The sequence below is a fragment of the Galeopterus variegatus genome, unplaced genomic scaffold (genome assembly GCF_000696425.1).
Source record: "Galeopterus variegatus unplaced genomic scaffold, G_variegatus-3.0.2 Scaffold1775, whole genome shotgun sequence".
NCBI lineage: Eukaryota > Metazoa > Chordata > Mammalia > Dermoptera > Cynocephalidae > Galeopterus > Galeopterus variegatus.
This window is the reverse complement of record NW_007727886.1, coordinates 332359-351846: the sequence shown is the minus strand read 5'-3', so window position 1 is coordinate 351846 and position 19488 is coordinate 332359. Positions and strand designations below refer to the sequence as shown.

Below are 19488 nucleotides of genomic sequence, written 5' to 3'. Positions count from 1 at the left end.
GACATCTGTATGAACTCATATTTGGCCAGACAGTTAGATAGATAATAGCTATAGATATGTACACACATGGCTTAGTAAACACACGCGGATGTACCAGCTAGGTCCTCTCAGGGGGCCTAGAAGCAATAACATCCCTGTAGCAATGGACACACCAGCGCTCAGATCTTGGTTTCTTTTTGTTGTTGTTGTTGTTGTTGTTCTCATTAAACTTTGTTTTAACGGGCCTCAAAATTCTGTCACAGACTTTTGGTCAAGTGGTTTCCATTAAAAAGTACTGATTTTAAAAACTAATAACTTAAAATTGCCACAAAAAAAACCCCCGGTATGGTCCACAAAACATTCTCCTTTCCTTCTGAAGGTTTTGTGATGCGTTATCATTAGCCACTCTTTCACTATGAAACTTAAATGGCCAATTGAGATAAACAGTCCTGAGACTGTTCAACCGCTGACTAAGACTGAGGTGGCAGGTATTAGGGAGAATATTCATTTAGCCTTCTGAGCTTTCTGGGCAGACTTGGTGACCTTGGCAGCCCCGGCAGCCTTCTTGTCCAACAGTCCTGAGACTGTTCAACCGCTGACTAAGACTGAGGTGGCAGGTATTAGGGAGAATATCCATTTAGCCTTCTGAGCTTTCTGGGCAGACTTGGTGACCTTGGCAGCCCCAGCAGCCTTCTTGTCTGCTGCTTTGATAACACCCACAGCAACTGTCTGTCTCATATCATGAACAGCAAAGCGACCCAGAGGAGGATAGTCAGAGAAGTTCTCTCAACACACATGGGCTTTCCAGGAACCATGTCAACAAAGGCAGCATCACCAGATTTCAAGAATTTAGGGACATCTTCCAGCTTCTTAACAGAAAGGTGATCAGTCTTTTCCTTCAGCTCAGCAAACTTGCGAGCAATGTGAATTGTGTGACAATCCAGGACAGGGGCATAGCTGCCACTGATTCGGCCTGGATGCTTCAAGATAGTCACCTGAGCAGTGAAGCCAGCTGCTTCCATTGGTGGGTCATTTTTGCTGTCACTGGCAACATTGCCACGATGAACATCTTTGACAGACATGTTCTTAACACTGAAGCCCACACTGTCTCTAGGAAGAGCTTCACTAAAGGGAGGAATTGGTACAGGGCCATGAAAATCAACTGCATTGTATAATGATAAAAAGAAAAAAAAGCTTCATGATGCATTTCAACAGACTTTACTTCAGTTGTAGCATTGACTGGAGCGAAGGTGACCACCAGGCCAGGTTTGAGAACACTGGTCTTGAATCGGCCCACAGTGACAGTACCAATACCACCAATTTTGTAAACATCCTAGAGGGGCAGATGTAAGGGCTTGTCAGTTGGATGAGATGGTGGCAAGATGCAATCCAGAGCTTCAAGCAGTATGGTTCCACGGGCTTTGCCATCTCTATGGGTGACTTTCCATCCTATGAGTGAAGACATATTAGCACTTGGCTCCAGCGTGTTGTCACCATTCCAACCAGAAATTGGCACAAATGCTACTATGTCAGAGTGGTAGCCAATTTTTCTTAATGTAGGTGCTGACTTCCTTAACGGTTTCCTTGTATCTCTTCCAGCTGTAGGGTGGCTCTGTGGAATCCATCTTGTTGACACCAACAATCAGTTCTTTCACATCCACTGTGTAATCCAGAACAGCACACTCATGAGCCTACCCATTCTTGGAGCTTCAAACTCACCAACAGCAGCAGCAATCAGGACAGCACAGTCAGCCTGAGACGTGCCTGTAATCCTGTTTTTGATAAAGTCTCTGTATCCTGTGGCATTGATGATAGTCACATGATACTTGCTCATGATAGTCACATAATACTTGCTCATCTCAAATTTCCACAGGGAAATATCAATGGTGATACCACACTCACACTCAGATTTCAGTTTATCCAAGACCCAGGCACACTCGAAGGAGCCCTTTCCCATCTGAGCAGCCTCCTTCTCAAACTTTTCGATGGTTTTTTTGTCGATCCCACCACATTTGTAGATCAGATGGCCAGTAGTGGTGGCCTTCCCAGAATCTACGTGTCCAGTGAAGACAATGTTAATGTGAGTCTTTTCCTTTCCCATTTTAGCTGTGATATAGTGTTGGTTTTCAGGACACCTGTGTTCTGCCGGCAAAACCCATTGCAAAAAAGAGATCTTGGTTTCTAATAGCATTCTCCAGTAAAAAGAACCAGGGCTTCTTACAGAAATGGCTGTTTCTGCAGCTGGGGTAGGGAAAACACCAGATGAGCCTTAAAGCATCTTATAGTGCCAGGAAGTGAGGAAGTGCTCAAAGAGCAAACTGCTGGGAGTAGGTTAAAGGGAAAAAGGAGCCAACCGAAAGGGTTCCCAAAGGCCAAAACTGGAATAATCTGAACAACAAAATAAATAACAGTATAATCAGTTATAATCCAAAGTATAAAATAAATATCCATGAGTCTAAACTGGTATAAACACTGAATAAATAAATAAATCTGGGAGAAGAGATAAATCTGTACAGAAGAATTCCATATAATTTATAAATAAATACTCCCCTCTTGAGGAGGTGGAGCTTAGGTCCCCACTGCTTAAACATGGGCTACACATAGTGACTTTCTTCCAAAGAGTACAGTATGGAAAGACAGAAAAAGGAGTTTTTTTAATCAGTGGAGAGCCCTGACATCCTGATAAATGACTTCGGCCAGGTGAGCAAGGTTAACATCATCAGTGATAAGCTGATGATGTACCTTTGATGTAATATAGTGCTAATGGCACTTCAAAACCTACAACCCCATTGTAACCATGAGAAAAACATCAGTCTTGGTGTTGTCTTTGAGGGACATTTACAAAATACCTGACCAGCGCACCTCAAAACTGTAAAGGTCATTAAAGACAAGGAAAGTCTGATAAACTGTCACAGACCAGAAGAGGATAAGGAGATACAACAACTAAATGTAATGTGGCATCCTGAATCAAAACAAAACAAAACAAAACAAAACAAAAAAAAAAAGAAAAGAAAAGAAAAAAGAAAATGAATATTAGGGAAAAACTAGTGAAATTCTAATAAGCTGTGAAGTTTAGTAATAGTAATGAACCAGTGCTTGTTCTTTGATTGTAACAAATGGATCACATACACAAGATATTTACAATAGGAGAAACTAAGTTGGGAGTGTATGAGAACTCTCTGTACTATCTTTTCAATTTTTCTGCAAATCCAAAACTACTCTAAAAGAAGAGTTTCTATTTTAAAATGTGACATTAGCTAGCATGGAAGTAAATGAGGACAAAGATTTAGGAGACCCTCAGGGGGAAGGGTATTGCTCAAAGAGACCTCAAGGGGTACTATCCTTCATCAACAGTAAAGATTTCTGCTCAAAGGAGTTTTGGAAAGTAATATGTTTCAGAGTTGCCCATCTTTCTCTTCAAAATCTCCCTTCATTAAAGCTTTCAATTTCCAATATTTTACCCCTAAGGGAACATTTACAGGTCATCAAATTGCTATTTCAACACTCTTGAGCACGAAATGAAATGAGTGTTATTCAACATCTTGCCAAAGGGTAGACGGGGGCCCCACTGCGGCCCGGCAGCAGGAAGTATCCATCCACAGTTATTGTGAGGCCCTACAGAGAGCGGAGACTCCAAACTCACCCCACAACACACACACACCCATGCTGGGATTGCTATCATGTACTGCTAACCCCTAATGACAAATCTGGGTATGAAAGTGTTCCCTGTACTTTATTTTTGAATCACTGAAGTTGAAATATTTTCAATAATAAAATTTTATTTGGGACCCAAAAGAGAACTGAAATTTATTACATGACAACTGAGAATGCATTTGCTAGCTTATCCTTTCCCCCTGAACTCACTGGGATGGGAGGAGTAGTGGAGTAACTCAGGAACAGAAGCCCCATAACTCATGCTTGTGTGCATGGTCTAATGAGCAGCACCCAGCAGTGTACTACTCTTTGACCCACCCTGAGTTTTATTCCCTCCTGAAAGCTGAAATTACTGAGCACTTTATTAATAGCAGAATTAATAATAGCCAATACTTATTGAGTATTTCCTGTGTGCCAGGTGCTGTAAATAAAATACACCTGCATTAGCTCATGCTAATTTTCACAATAGTTCTGACATAGGTTCCATTATTAGTCACATTTCTGAAATTCTGAAATGAGTAAACTAAGATTCACAGAGAATAAGTACTTAGCTCAGTCTATTATGTGTCTCATGTGTCTGGCTTAGGGCATGTGTGTGTGTGTGTGTGCACGTGTGTGTTTATATCCACATAGAAAAAGATTAAATATTTATTGAGTAAATAATGAATGAATAGATATCTTCCTCAAGTGACACACCAAGTAAGTGGCAGAGTTTGGATTAGAAACCACATCTATTTGTTTTTAAAAAACGGCCCTCTTAATATCCTGCAAGGCTGGCTTTAACTTTGTGCTATGAACTCATTCTGTAAGGTCCAGGGAGATCACAGGGACAATAAGACATGATCTTGCCCTTCAGGAGCTCACAGTATGGCTGCAGAAGCAGAAATGATCAAAGGTCACCAATGCAAGTCAAGTGGGAATTCCTGCTGCAACGAAGGTGCAAGTAGAGTAGCCCACGGCAGGTAGCTATTAACTCCAGCAGGCTTGATTTGGGGATATTTCACAGGGAGTGAGAGGCTTCACCTGGGACTATAAAAATGAGGAGCCTTCCAGGCAGAAATAAGGAGGGAATGGCCTAGAAGTGAACGAATGAAGAATGGTTGACCTTTTAAAGTAATGCCAAGAAAAATGTTCTCATCATAGTACTGTGCTCATGATAGACACATGATATATATAAGGGTACTTCAAGAAGTTCATGGAGCAGAAAGTGCCCTGGGCTCTCCCGAGCTGGGGCGGTGGGGAACCTGTGGCCTTGGCCACACCCCCCTGACACATGCAACCAGCCCAGCCACGACCACCAAGCTGCAGCAAGAAGGACCCCAGGTTTCTCGAGCTGGAGTGGTGGAGGTCAAGGGCCACACCCCACTGACATCTGCACCCAGCCCAGCAATGACCAAGCCACTGCTGGAAGCTCCCCAGTCTCCCCTGTGGGAACGAGGGAGGTGACACAGGCCTCAATTCCACCCCTTCTCCTTCCTCCTTCTTCCATCCCATTTCCTTGCCCTTTCCTCTCTCCTCTTCCCTCCCAACTGCTCTGCAACAACATCCTAGAATGTAAAAAAATAATAAAAATAAAATTACATTTTCTTTTCTTAAAAAAAAAAAAGAAGTTCGTTGAAAGATTCATATTATCTTCCAATTCTATTTTTCCATGAGCTTTTTAAAGTACCCCTGTATTTATGGAAAAAAATAAAAACAAACATAGAAAGTCATGTTCTTGAATATGTCAAATGATTAAACGTGAAATTTTTAAAAAGGAACTTTTTTGAACTTTCTCTGTATAAATATATACCACTACTTGAAAATCTGAGAATAATAAATTTTAGAGTTAGAAAAGATCTTAGTTGGCCCAGAAGAAAACTGCTTTTCATCATTTGATAGTTCCTTTAAAAAAATCAGCATTAAGGTAATAATCATCGATAAAATATTTTTAAAAATTATTTAGCTACCATGTAAGTGCATTGGTCTTACAGAGGGAGGGAACATTCCTAGGGCTACAAAGTGGAGTGAGGGGGAAGGGGGAGGGGAAGGAGATTGGGGTATAATTGGATGGGGGACATGGGGTACAAAAGTAATTTCTGGTAGTGGCCATGGATGAATCTGGCCCTCACATCATGGGCATGAGGGGTAACAATTAGCTTTGTATCTCATGAGTATTCATAATAAATTTTTAAAAAATTATTTAGCTACCATCTTTTTACATCCCAAGAGTAAAAGAACAGAATGTAAACAAGAAATTAAATTAAATGTAAAGCAAAAGAATAAAATGTGAAAAAAATTACTAAAATGAAGGAATTTTAGTCTCCTTGGAGGAAGTCAATTTCCATTCCTCCTTAACGTGAAAGAAGTTATAAAGTTATGTAAAGGGACTTGGGATAAAATCACTACTTCCCACTGTCCATTACAGTGAATATTAAGGTGCATTTTCTTTAGAAAGTTTTAAGGTATAACATATGAGGGTAGTTCAAAAAGTTCATGGAACAAAATAAAAAATTAAAAAAAAAAAAAAAAAAAAGTTCATGGAAAAATAGAATTTGTAAGATAATATGAATTTTTCCATGAACTTTTTGAAGACCCCTCACACGTATAGAAATTTTTTAGTATAACACACATACAATAACTTCGTATGTACAATCACCATCCAGATCAAGATATAGATCATTTCCAGGCCCCAGAAAGCTTCCTGTGTTTCTTCCTAATCAATACCCATCCTCTCCCTTCCATACCCCCAGATAACCACTGTTTTGACGTCTATCACTACTCATTTACGTTGTCTGTTCTTGAACTTCAACTTTATTTTATTTTATTTTATTTTGTCTTTTGTCTTTTTCCGTGTCCGGCAACAGATCGCAACCCTCAGTGTTGCCCCCGTACCGGACCGGGGACCGGCAACGGGATTGCAACTCGGCGTTGCTCCCGCGCCTCGCTCAGCCAGTGAGCGGGAACCGGTCTGTATGTGGGATCCGAACCCTCCGGCGGGAGCGCCGCTGCGCTTCCCAAGGGACGCACTATCCAGTGCGCCACCGGGCCGGCCCTTGAACTTCAACTTTATACAACATACTCTTCTATGTCTGTCTTCTTTCACTGAACATTATGTCTATGAGATTCATCTATAGAGCTTATCTTTAGTACATGAGCATTTCAAAGCAAAGCTACCTAGTTACAAAATCAAAACATACTATTTTTGAGGAACTGCTAAACTGTTTTGTTACAGTAGCTGCACGTTTTTACATTCCTGCCAGCAGTGTATGATTCTGCACACCCTCACCAACAGTCAATAAAAAATAATATGCAAAAAACCCCAAAACACCAAAAACAAAACAAACAAAATCCCACGTGCAATTTTAGCAAGATCTCAGATGATGGCATACTTGAAAATGAGCTTTATGCCTACTGTAGTGGATTGAATGATGTCCCCCCTCACAACTCCCTGAAGCTGGAATTGTGTCCCCCAAGTTTTATGTATTAGAAACTTAGCCCCCACTGTGTAATTGAAAGGTGGAGCCTTGAAGAGGTGATTGGATTATAGGACCATGCAGTAGCGAATGGATTAATAATGGTGGTCAAGGGCATGGTTCTGAGGGCTTTAAAAAGAGAGTGAATGAGGAGATTACTCTCTCCCTGCTCTCTCTGCTTCCACCATCTCACAATGTGAGACCCCTGGGTCACTGTCGCCACCACCAGAGGGACTTTGGACTTCAGACTTCCTAGCCTCAGAAACTGTAAGCAATAAATTTCGTTTTCTTTATAAATCACCAGTTTCAAGTATTTTGTTATAAGCAACAGAAGCAGACTAATCTATACACCTCTTCTTTTGAGAAAGTATATCAATATCATTTTCTTTATCTGGAGAATGTAAATATCTCCTTTACCTTTCAGGTTTCTGGGAAAGCTAATCTACCTCTCCACCATCTTCTGAGGTTGCCCTGAAGCCACGCTAAACAAGAAGCTCATGTAAGCAAGATTAAAGGTGTGTTAAAATATATCCCAAAAGACAGACAAAATGGACTCTCATTGGCTAAAGGAGACGTTTAGATTGTTAAACAGAACCAAAGGACCGCAGCAGGGTGGAGGGGCAGACATGTCTCTCTCAGCTTGCAAATATTTGCTGCTATGTTACTGCCTATTATGAAGTTTTCTTTTCTGTAACTGTGTAAAAGGCAACTCTCAGAAGAGAGGGACAATCAGCCAAATCTGGGAATTCTACACTGACCTTCAACAAGTCCAACTGTCGCCAGTCATCAAACCCCTCCTTCTCATTCCTGGGGGCCCCACTATGTCTCCAATTAAACAGAAAACAGACTCCATGGACGTTCTTTTTCTCCTGATAAGAGAGGCCACGTCAACACCAGCCATGGCCAGCCTGTGGAGCCTTTGCAGTAACACACCTTTGTGCCTTATAATTACATATATGTTCACTCACTGCGCACGTGTATGGCTTCCCCTATATAAATATTCATAGCATTCCTCTAGGGTCACTGAATATGTATACAGAGCTGATCCCAGGAAGCATAAATACCAGCTTCCTCCCCTTTGTGGGCTGAGAGTGCCTATCTTCCATTTCCCCAGAAGTTGCTTTTCCCCAATCTGATGATTGTCTCTTTTGCTAGAAAATAAAGTCTCCATTTTTCTCTTTAGCAGATCCTGTGGTCTTTTTTTTTTTTCTTACCAGGTGGAGAAGCAGTTTATTTTCTGTAAATGATGACAACTTTACATATATTCCTACTCTGCATATTAGAGTACTCAGCAGTTCTGAGTGAAGTAATTTACAAAAGCACTGAATACAGTGTTATCCCTTATGGGACCAATAACCATATTTAACAAAAGAGTTCCATGTTATTCTATATATAATAAAGCTCTATATGAGGAAACTGAGATCCAACAAGGCTTCCCCAATTGTTAACTAGCGGCAGAGACACGAGTCTAGGTCATCTGATTCCTGATCAGTGCTTATTTCCCACTCTACCAGGCTTCATTGGAATATGACAGCTAAACTCGTGGGGAAACAGCAGCACCTCCTAGTAGCTCTAAATTAGCAGTATGACTGTTTGTAATCCAGGAAGCAAAAAAGACACTGTACAATCAGGACTGGCAATATATCTAGATACTGTTCTGAGTTTTGACTATCCAACTGGGATGGTGAACTGTAATCAAGAAGAGAGCTGGGTCCTAGATCCAACTCTGCCACATAACCAGCCCTTGTAACCTTGAGCAAACACCCCAATTTCTCATTGCTGAAATTAGGAGACCAGGTAAGTGATCTCTAGGCTCCTTTCCAACTTTAAAAACTCTGTGATTTTTCATATTGCTTTGTGCCGAGTATACTAATCTTAATAGGTCACATTAAGAGCTGTTCTGTTTTATGAATATTGCTTCATTAATCATCACCACAGCCCTGTGAAGTTGGTGCTATTAGTATTCCAATTCTATAGATGAGGAAGTCAAAGCCCAGAGAGACCAAGCAACTTGCCCAAGGTCACACAGCTGGAAAGCAGGACTTAAAACTCAGGTAAGTTGCCTCCAGAATGTCCTTGGTACAAAATGGGGAAGAGGGTAGTATGTGGGAGGAGATCTTTATTTTAAGAGAAGGCAAGACATACACCCTGATGAATAATAACTCAATTCTAACCTCAATCACTTGCCTGGACTAATCCAGAGAGTTAGGGGAGAAACTGTTTTGCTCCCTCAAACAATGCCCAGTGTCATCAGTTAATTTCATGCTGAATACAGGCAGAATGCACTCTTTACTTTATATTGACTATAGTCATTTGATTGTACTGAATCCTTATTAACATAATATTAATTTTAAGAAGTTTGATACTATAAGTTTTTAAACTTGTTTTTCTAACAGAGGCAGCCATTATTTTTAAACCCCCAAAGGGAAAAGCTACTAAAGACTTCCATCTGCCTGCAAGCACTGACAGAGAATTCCAGAGTTTAAACTCATGGCCAACAGACCTGCAGATTGAGTATGTTTGTGCAGCTGGATGACATCCTGATTCACTGACATGAACAACATCCCCTAGACTTGCCACAGGATATTTAACAGATTAAATAAAGTCACTCATATTTGGGATTTAAAGAAATTCTGATTGAGTAGGAAAAGGGTCATTTTGCAAATGAAAAATCAATTTTAATGTAAACAAAAGCATTTTAAGTTTTGAATACCACTGTTACTGCTACAAGCAAAAGGTTCTTTCTGTGAACAGGTATGATGGCTCTGCTTAGGAATTAGCAAGAAGTTTGCTACATGTATGAAAAACAAGACAGAAATCAACCAATTTCTTACCTTGCTCCCCTTAGATGCTAGTCATCTCCTACAACAACTCCCAGAGTCTGGGATGGGAGCAGGTCATGGTGTATGAAGTATGTGCTGGGATTGTGAAAAGGAAGAAAAAGTCAATATATCCCCAGTGGACAACCTGCCAAGTGATCTCCCTGTTTATGTGCATGGGGATGAAACTTAAGGGGAGAAGGTGGCAGACCTTACATGGAAATTGTAAAATAAAATCCAGTGAAACATCACAATTTTTAAGAAAGTGGCTAAATTTTGCTTTGGACAAAATTATGAAAAATTTCCCATAGAGAATGAATGTAACTGAAATGTTACTAAAATACTGCATTAAGTCTGGGCCAATATCTTAAAGTCTGAAGGTTGGTGGATAAATAAGAGTCCTGAGAATCTACATATAATGTGACTAATGCTGTCTATATGTCCCACAGTCCCCTGGCCATCATACCCAGGCCCCAAGGCTGGTATCTGTGAAGAGACTGTAGCCACTTGTAGCATTCTGGACTATCTCCCCAAAGCAGAAACAAAACCTGCAGATACATACAATGGAAAGCAGGATGGTGGAAAATCTATCCCATGGAGGAGAATTTATGTCAGTTAGTCATAGTCCCCAAGGCACCCAGATTTATATTCTTGTAGTTCAGTTAAGAGGTGACTGCAAGAACCCAGGCATCTGAACTTGGAGAGGAATGATGAAGGACTGGAAATGATAAATAGGTCCAAGGGACATTGTGGAGGAAGAAAAGAGTCCAAGGATCTGCCTAAAGAAGTCACAGAGATCTCCATGGCCTGAACCTCTCCAAGGGTGTGGTGGGATGTCAAGAGAGAGAAGACTTGGAGGAAAAAACTTTAGCTTGTGTTCAGACACCATGAACTTCAGGTGTTGGCAGGACATTCAGGGGAAGATGTCCAACAGACAGTCAGAAATGCATTACTGGCACACTAGCAAGAAGTTGGAGTTGAAGTTATTAGGTGGAGGCTTCCAAACAAAAGCAGCTGTTGAGGGCCTGGGGTAAACTCTTAGAGAATGAGTACATTTAGGAGCAAGTGGACTTTGCACAATAAAGAACCTTGAACTTCTTTTGGCATTGAGAATGGTCAAGTAAAGGAAAAGGTTTTGTTTGCTGTTTGTTTTAAATTCACAAAGTGTGAAGGACACTTAAGCTGAGGAAAAGAAGCCTGCAGGGGGAAAGAGGTTGGAGATGCAGGAGAAAAGGGCTACCGAATTGTGACAGCTAGAATGCCAGACCAGCCACACAAGGACTGATGGGGACTGAGTTCCCTCAGGTAAGACTTTGGGGAGAGGGAGAGTCTGAGCCTCAACTGAATATGGGGAAGTGACCACGAAGTCAGGACATGACAGCAGCAAAGAAGTGTGAAGGAAAACCCAGCAGGACGCATGTCCTTCAAATGAGGATGTGTGCAATACAGTCATGGGGGATACGTTCCAAGACCACCCCCCCCACCATGCCTGAAACCATGGATAGTACCGAACCTATATACACTATGTTTTTTCTTATACACACATACCTCTGATAAACTTTCACATTTTCACTTAAAGGAGGAAAACTTTATGGTTTCTCTTTGGCATATCCCAATTTCCAGTATTATCACTTGCACGCTGGGGCCATTATGAAGTAAAATCAGGGTTACTTGAACACAAGCACTACAATACCATGACAGTCATCTTATAACTGAGACAGCTATTAAGTGACTAATGGGTGGGGAGCATCTACAGAACAGATCCGCTGGACAAGGGGATGATTCACGTCCTGGGAGGGATGCAGCAGGTCGGGGTGAGATATCATCATGCTACTCAGAATGGCACATAATTGAAAGTTACAAATTGTTTATTTCCGGAATTTTCCATGTAATATTTTTGGGCCATGATTGACTGCAGGTAACTGAAAGTGCAAAAATCAAAACCCATGAATAAAGGGGGAATACTGAACTGGAAACAAAACAGGTGATAGCACTGGGAATTGATGGAAAGTCAATGCTGCCTGTGGTGCGGGGGTAAAGGTCAACAGAGCCTCCATTAAAGAATGTTACCAGGGAATCAGTGTCACCAAAGAGAGCCAGGTTTCAGACAAACCAAGGCAGGGGAGGAAGGAGAGGTCCACAAAAAGATGAGGATGTGGAAAAATGTGCTTCCTATGGAATGGAGGTATTCATTCACAATTAATTTATTGAGCAACTATTATACAGAAGGGCTATAATAGTGAGTGGAAATGGATCAGATCTCTTCCCTTAGGAGGCTTACGGTCTATGAGGCAGGCTGACATTAGTAAAGCAAACATCCATCCAAACATATACTTACAGTGCATGTGGGGGCAATTCCTGGGCTCACACTGTGGTAGCTGGGCATTAGTTTTCATGACAGGCATGGCACAAAATGGTCTGCAAATGATGAGTTAAATTCAGGGTAAAAGTGTTTGAGGGCTATAGAGGTTTAGTCTAATTCCATAACATGGCCAAAAAGGTGGAAATAGCCTGTTCAAATTAAACAGGAAGCCACTTAAAAGTCACTGAAACTCAAGGCATTAACATTCCTTGGTTTGTACACCTAATTATCTAGAGAGAGAGAGAAAGAATGCCACTAGTTGGTTTTTTAAATAATTTTATATTAATGACACCTTTAGTGTCAATTTTGTATATTTTTCTCTTCAACAGAGTTATTCAGAATATTCTACTTGCAAAATGTTCTCTTTTGGTTTCTTTCTTAAAAATGACATGTGTGTTAAGCAAGCATTCCAAAAAAACGAGTTGTACAAGAGGACTTGGGCATAATACCACACGGAAAACCTCTGAATCCAAATTAGGGCACCGTCAAGACAACAAGCTTATTCCCAAATTATTTTCTGATATCATTTTTTTTTTCCTCAACCAAGTTTTATTGAGTGACTACCAAATGTCAGAGACTGTTCTGGAAGTTTGGGACCTAGACTCAGCCCCGACCTTTATTGTGTGGCTCACCTTTCAGCTTTTTAGGCATACAGTTTGCATCTAGTCTCTCTTGGAATTTCCGAAAGGAAATGATATTGCTCAGGATTAAACATTCCATAGGCACTTTCTTGATACATTTTCATGGCCCAGGGAAGAATTTGGTTGTATTTGGTTAAAATAATTGCAAGGCTTAAATTATCGTTGCTGTGGCTTACCACATAAAACTCTGCCATCATGAGAGTCATGTGGGCACCATTAGAGAACTAGATGATTCTTGACCTCATTACCCTGGCTGGTCACCACCTTTTAAAAATTGGGGGGTGGTCTCTGTTCAACATGTGCTGTTGTTGTTCTTGGGCTTCTTTTCCATTGTAGGTGACTATAAAAGCCCTCAGGTCTGACATTAACTGGAAGCCAAAGGACCCAATATACTTCCTGGATGTATTTGTATAACTTTGAGTTCTGATATAATTTTCGTTACAATTTTCAATACTGGTCTGAAGCAATGTTTAATGTGTACTAGAATGATGGACAAAAAAGAAAAGCCTGTATCTGAACTTCAGAAGTAGCTAGTTGCATTCACTGACTTTTCCAGAAGCCATAAAAAATAATTTTTAGGGCCGGCCCGGTGGCGCACTCGGTAGAGTGCGGTGCTTGGGAGTGCAGCGGCGCTCCCGCCGAGGGTTCAGATCCCACGTGGAGACCGGTCTGCTCACTGGTTGAGCGTGGTGCAGGCGCGACACCGAGGGTTGCGATCCCGTTGCCGGTCGCAGTGCGGGCGCGACACTGAGGGTTGTGATCCCGTTACCGGTCACAAAAAAAGACAAAAAGGAAAAAAAAATAATAATAATAATTTTTAACTGTTGTTATTAAGTGAATAGAGAAAGAAAGACAACCTCTTTGAGGAGCAATAACATGAAAACAAAACAAGAATCTTCACCGCTACACCAGATATCTCATGAGGACAGGGATAAAATTGGTTTCATTCCTAGTGGTGCCCCATACGGTACCTAGGCCATAGAAGATTCTTAATAAATATTCAAAAAATGAATAAGAAAGTCCTCGATATTAACAGCAATAACTTACAAGGCCTGGCTTAAATAGGCTATGATTTATTTTAGCAGGTCTTTAGGTTTTTCACATAGAGGAAATTGTTTCCAACAGCGCCTTCCTGTAGAATTGCAAATATTTTGAAAGATAATATAATAAACACTAACCTTTGAAATTAGGAAAATATTAAAGCCAGCAGGAAGGGTGATTAACACTCATAAGAATGGTACAGACATTGCTGACAAATTTTTCAGGTGAGCAAACACTTAATTGCTACTTACAATGCAATTTAAAGAGAATTCATCAAAGACAAATAATTGAAAAGCAGCTGGAATAATTTATATGCGAAATCATCTTTTAAGAAGTTTTATTTTCACACAGTGATGAGTGGTGAAAATTAATTTTTTCAAGAGCTACTCTACACCTACTCCATTGAGATTTCCTTCTTCTTTTTCCAAACGCTCCTATTAAGCATCTCAGATTTTTCTTCAATCTTCAACTTCTTTCTTCTAACTGGAGAAGTCAGAAAGGCAATTTAGTTCCATGGTAATGAAACTACAAAAGGCAAATTAGCTAACTAAATTAGAACTAAAGCCAAAGTTCTTTTGCTTTTTCCATTCCTTTCAGGCATCATACATGACAATTTGAATCTCTTAGAAAACTATCAAACCATATTTTTAACCTGGAATTAAACTCTTTGATAATATAACATAATTACAGATGTTTAACTATGTATCAATATGTTAGACTTTCAATTCACTGAATACATCAGAAACTGGTAGAACTACAAGGTAGAACTATGAACAGTAGTAGCCAGTGCTGTGGTGGCCAATATCGCGGTATATAATGTAACATGTTCAATTACTAGGAATCATTCTTATGACTGGCAACCAGCAACATGTTTTTGTTCCAATCTAAACAGAACACACCACCTCTCCTCTCTTACCTTCCAAATGAGAATCGAATATCTCCTCTTAGACCAGTACCCTCAGGGGAGCAAACACAAATGGAGAGATGGTGGAAACCTAGGTAGGTCTACACTAAAGCTTCCAAAGAAGTAAGAAAATGGCTTGTTTTGCTTAGCTAGGTGGCACCCTGGCATGACTCTGTGTATGCTTAAAAAATAAGAAATCATCATTTTAACTACAAACACAAACCTGTGAATACTGCAGAGGAAAAACATGGGCTTCCAGGGCCAAAAAGACTTGAATTCAATCAACTGTTATTCCACTTCCTAGTTGTTAACCTTAGGCAAGTAATTTTATCTTTCAGAGTCTCTTCCTCTTCTGTAGAATGGGGTAATACTACTAACCATTTGGGCTGTGGTTAGGGTTAATAAAGATAATATATAAAAGCAAGTGGAAAAGAGGCTGATAAAAGGTTTTGAGGAGAATAAAAATAGAGTGGATTATTTATGATCTGGGGAAAGCAGAGCAGCAAAATTTGTTTGAAAAATACTTTCCTCGTCTTCCAGAGGTCTCCAGAAAAACAAAAATACTCCCTAAAATAGACTCCTCAATACCCACCCAAAATAGACACCTGCATTCTCCTCTTGTCTCAAGGCAATTGCTGGGAGCTGCTGAGATCAACTAACACTCAAGGGAAATCACCATTATCCTACAGCAGAAATGCCCTGGTTTAAGGAAAGGACAGAGCAATAGGATTGACATCGCTTCTAAGAGTGAGAGAGTAACTAAGAGCTGGACTTGACTCTATGTCCCACTAGCCAGGAAGTTGCTGAATTTATTTTTATGCTTGCACCTGCAAAAAATAAAAAAACTACAAAAACAAAACAAACAAACAAACAAAAAACTATGTTATTCAAAGATTGGTTGCTAACTTGGATAATACAACACTTAAGGAATCATGCTGAAAACCTCACTGTGAACTGTCGGCCTCTAGTCAGATACAAGTTGCTGCTCCTTTTGGTTTTGAAAAGCCTGTACTATATAAGATACGTTGCTATAGCTCCAAACACAGGAAGTTGCATTCTACTCTTGTTTCCAAACAGGCCTAATGTCAAAATCTGAAGAGAGAAAAAAAAAAAAAAGTTCCGTTTCTTGATTCCATTAACCCCAGATATGTTAAGATCACCTTTAAATGCAACATAGATGACCAAGTCCTGAAGGACTCTCCATTACGAGAATCATTATCCACTGGACTGGCTAAGAAATCACTACCAAGGAGCCTCTCCTTATTCTGCACCCTTCCCTTAATAAGATCTAACAGGAACCTTCTCTTTGCCCCTAGGACTGGAGTACAAGGCAGTAAAAATAAGGTTGGAGGAGCACTGCAAAACCACAAATTAAATCCTTATCAGTTATTCCACTGTATACTGTAAGACTTCATTTTTAGGCCTTAGGATATTGAATTTTGAATCTGAAATAGGGTCTCAGATCCAAGTGAAGTGTTCTCTTCGTGTACTTGGAAGAACACCAATGTTCTGGGACTTTTAACCTTCCTCAGATTGAGTGTTCAGCATATTCTAATCTGCAAGATGCCTTAAAAGACTAAAATGACAGTCACAAGTAATGGGTGTGGAGGTTTGGCTGAGTGTTTCTACACATCCCTAACCCCACAGCTGTCCCATTATTATCTGGATTCAGATCATGGCCCAAAAGAATTGGGTCTTATTGCAGCTTTTCAGGAAGCTTTGTATCTTAGTCATCTCAAGGTCTAATTTATTTCTAGGAAACTCCTGGCCCAAAAGATGCTTATAAAATTAAATAATTTCTGAGGTTACTAGATCGAGGATGGCTAGATTCTGATGCACTCAAATCTGACTGGTATGTTCAATGGCTTGAGGGCCTGTTCCATTTACAATAAGGAATACCGAACCTGAAGGAGGTAGGTGTGCTTGTGAAGCACTATTTTCATGTCTTGTGACAGGATTAGTCCACCCAAACTGACCATCCCACTAAAGAGTTTCCTGTGAAAGTTAACAAGAGCTAGGAAGCCATCATGGAAAGCTTGCCAGGTCTTTTACAATGCGTATGGACTAGAATACAAATGTGGTTACTCACACGTGAATCATCTTCAAATTACCAACCTGTCTCAATGGGGCTGCTACATTTTCTGGCAAGCACATTCTTGTTCTGGCTTAACTTTGACAGGTGTTTAAACACCGTCTTTCTTCAGCATATCTATTCATGTTCTTTCTTATTTTAGCAGCTCTTTGTGAAGAGACATGTCACTCTACTGGAAATCAAACACATCTGAGACAATGAAAGCATACACAGTAAGAAAAACCAAACATAGAAAAGGAAAAAAATATATGTAGTGATATTTAGGAAAAAAAGATTTCTCTAAATAGAGTGTTTCACATTCAGGGACCTCAAAGAACATTATGAAACCAGTCAGATGTCACTTATAGAGTTACTGACCACACTGGGATTAGAATCTTGATAAGCATTTTGTTTTTTTCTTAGCATTACTCAATCAATTTGGTGCTCCAATCATAAGATATTGGTAATTATTTAACATAATTATGGCAGAAATATAATGTTCATATTTACCATATTCTAATTTTACCCAATATATTCTTTACATCCTATGTGTCACTTCCTAACTGGCACTGGTTAATTCCCATTGCTGAAAATACATCCTCTTATTCAATGCCTCTCTACTGAATATAAGACATTGTTGGGGTGAGTGGGGAATAGGCTATATTCTGTTAAGCAGTGAAATTGAAGAAACCAGAAAAAGGACAATGGATTCAATGTGCTTATGGGACATTGCTGATGGATCCTGGTTTGTACACTGATTTTAAGGACATTTGTTATGGGCTGAATTGTGTTCCCCCCAAATTCATATGTTAAAATCCTAACCCCTAGTACCTCAAAAGGTCACCATACTTGGATACAAGGCTTTTAAAAAGGTAATTAAGGTAAAATAAGGTCATATGGGTGGGCCCTAATCCAACGATTGGTGTCCTTATAAGACGAGTTAATTTGAAAACAGACGTGTATGCACACAGAGGAAAGACCATATGAGGACACAGAGAGAAGGCAGCTATCTAAAAGCCAAAGCCAAGGAGAGAGACCCTAGAAGAAATCAACGCTGCTGACACTTTGATCTTAAACTTCCAACCTCCCGAACTGTGAAGAAATAAATTTCTGTTTGTGGTGCTTTGTTATGGCAACCCCAGCAATCTAACACAGATATTGTCTGTAAAGTTATTTATTAATACCTTGAAGGTACAGTGAAAATGTCACACGGCTTTCAACATCACCTCTACCTCAGCCCACTTGAAAGAGGGAAAAAGAAAGGTTCTTTGAAGGCTTCTGTTATGATTACTTTATAATGGCTTCAGAAATTAAAACATCCTTGTTTGTAAAGTGAGGTATACGTGTGTTCTGACATTCTGTGGTTGGATGACTGAAGGGGATTCAGTTTTTAAAAAGTGTACAGTTCTAAATTCTCTTTACAAATCTCATGTTTGATTTTATTCTTTTTATGTTTTCTTTAAAAAATTGGCAGCCAAGTACTTTCCAAGTGACAGAAAGCTAGTTGTGCACATATGTATACAATTCCGCCTTAGAAGCCTTTAGGAAAATGAAACCCACGCCATCAGGCCAACGGAACATACGGCACAAGTTCAGTTAACTCGTTCTGGTTTATTCCAAGTTTCCATCCTCACCCGGCTCTTCCATAAACAGGTTGGCAGGTCAGCACAAGTTAACTTTACAGATGCAGAAGAAATTTTGAAAAACACAAAATCCCTTTAATAGATGAAACTGGTAACAGCAATCCTGAATCATCTGATAACTGCCTTCTCAGTCCTGTTAGCTACCCAGCTGTTGTAAAAGACATTTTTATACTGGAAGGAAAGTCTAAGGCAACGTTCAGCAAAGCCATAGAACATCTTCGACAGCATACAGAGGCCATCCACAGGGAGGCTGAAAAACCCTTTAGAAAAAGCTTTGAAAAGACCTCAATTAAACTGAATGGAATTTACTTCACACCAGGCAATGTACTGCAAATAGGTACAAAATTGAAAGGAAAGACCCCTAAAGTACAAACAGAGGTGAACATAAAAAGCCAAACATTATCCAAAAAGGAACAGATGAGAAGAATTTTTAAATAAATCATTGCTTTCTTTTGGAGTTTTCAGAATTTGCTGCCCACATTGCTAAAAGGGAAACGGGCTCAGCCTCCTTTTTAGAAATGTATTTTACTAAAATCTTTCTTACAGTTACTCCCACTCATTAAGCACCTGTTTTCATCTAGTACCCTGTTTTTTGATTTTGGTTCCTCGGTTAAGTAATTAGCATGCAGCAACCTCAGATGAAGTTCACAGCGGTCTTCTTGAAAAGGCAACAAATCAAAATTCTCTGGGCTTTCCTTAAACAGTAATTGCCACTCTGCTGATAACTTCTTTACTTTCTAGTGTAACTATATTTAGTTTAAATCTGATTATTGTGATAAATGGATTATTTTGCTGCTTATAATATTAACAAAATGTACATAAGAGCAGAAAAGTTTTCTGGCAATGAGAGTCCACTAAAATCTCAAAATTGCACTTGAAAATGGGAATATTTGTTTATGAATGGTAAATATTCATGACC

The 19488-nt window shown here is 39.8% G+C and overlaps 1 pseudogene; it reads right to left on the bottom strand.

Annotated features, from left to right (window-relative positions):
• Positions 1 to 567: 567 nt before the first annotated feature.
• On the bottom strand, positions 568 to 2080 carry LOC103595457 (annotated as a pseudogene).
• Between the last annotated feature and the right edge of the window lie 17408 nt (positions 2081 to 19488).